This window comes from Elephas maximus, chromosome 18 (assembly GCF_024166365.1).
Source record: "Elephas maximus indicus isolate mEleMax1 chromosome 18, mEleMax1 primary haplotype, whole genome shotgun sequence".
Classification (NCBI taxonomy): domain Eukaryota; kingdom Metazoa; phylum Chordata; class Mammalia; order Proboscidea; family Elephantidae; genus Elephas; species Elephas maximus.
The window spans coordinates 30713449-30715201 of record NC_064836.1 but is presented as its reverse complement, the minus strand read 5'-3'; positions in this window follow the sequence as shown (position 1 = coordinate 30715201).

Sequence of the window (1753 nt, the reverse complement as noted above, 5' to 3'; positions counted from 1 at the left end):
AATAAGTACTACCATACCAAAAAACCAAATCCGTTGCCATCAAGTCGATTCCACCTCATAGTGACCCCATAGAACAGAGTAGAACTGCCCCTGAGGTTTCCAAGGAGAGGCTGGTGGATTAGAACTGCTAACCTTTAGGTTAGCAGCTGAGCTCTTAACAACTGCTCCACCAGGGCTCCAATCATTACTATCAAAAAAACTAAACCTGTTGCCATCAAGTCAATTCCAACTCATAGTGACCCAGTAGGACAGAATAGAACTGCCCAATAGGGTTCCAAGGAGCAGTTGGTGGATTCAAACTGCCAGCCTTTTGGTTCACAGCCGAGTTCTTAACCTCTGCACCACCAGGGCGCCAATCATTACTATAGGAAGCACAAAAAGAAAGCTTTCATGCTTCCAGAATTTTAAGTTATTGATCCCAGAGAGGATGTTCACTTAGATTTGAAATCCTCTTAAGTATCATCTTTCGGTTACTGATAATCCTCTGATAATCAAATATGCCCTCTATTAATCAAATATGGCAACCCTCCAAATGTGGCTTCCTTTCAGTTAATTTACTGAGTACAAAATTTAATGTTGTCTAGGGCCTGGTGTTTAGAAATAACTTCTGGTGTTTTATACGAAATTAAAATGTATTCCCTCGGCACTTGCCAATCCCATCTGTCATAAAATCCTGTCAATTTTAGGTTCTAAATGTCTCCTAAATGCATTGGCTTTTATCAATCTCTGCTTCAGCACCTGTATCTGCTTCTTGTTTCTGCTGTAACAAATTACCACAAGTGGCTAAAGGAGAACCCTCGCTGGTATAGATGGTTAGCTCACGTGGGTGCTAACAGAAAAGTTGGCAGTTTGAGCCCACTCAGATGTACCTTGAAAGAAAAGCCTGGTGATCTAAAACCCAAAAACCAAACCCATTGCCACTGAGTTGATTCCGACTCGTAGTGACCCTATAGGGCAGAGTACAACTGCCTCATAGAGTTTCCAAGGAGCACCTGGTGGATTTGAACTGCTGACCTTTTGGTTAGCAGTCTTAGCACTTAACCACTACGCCACCAGGGTTTCCCCTGGTGATCTAGTTCTGAAAAATCAACCATTGAAAACCCTAGGGAGGACAGTTCTACTCTGACTCACTGGGGTTGCCATGAGTTGGCTTACTGGTTTTTAAGTGCCTTAAAATAACAACTACTTTTAAGTGGCTTAAAAAAATACAAAATTTTTGACTTATAGTTTGGGGGATTACAAGTTTGAAACGAGTCTTACAGAGCCAAAATCAAGATAGTGGCAGGGCTGATTCCCTCTGGGGGCTTTAGGGGAAAATCTGTATCCTTGTCTTTCTCAGCTTCTGCCAGTCGTCTGCATCCCTTGGTTTGCGACCCTCTCCTTGCATAACTCCAATCTCTTGCTTCCATTGTCACGTCTCCCACTACTGACTCTGACCCACCTGCTTTCCTTTTTGCGGACCCATGGAATTACATTGTGCCCAACAGATAATGTCCCCATCTCAGGAGTTTTAATTTAATCACTTCTGCAAAGTCCCTTTTGCAGTGTGAAGTAACATATTCACTAGTTCCTGTATTAGGATATGGACATATTGAGGGATCATATTCAGCCCCCTAATTCAAACTACCAACCCCTCATACCCAGACTTCTACTGTAACCCTTTGCCATTGAGTCAATTCGGACTCGTACAGACCCTATAGGACAGAGTAGAACTGCCCCACAGGGTTTCCAAAGAGCGGCTGGTGGATTCGAT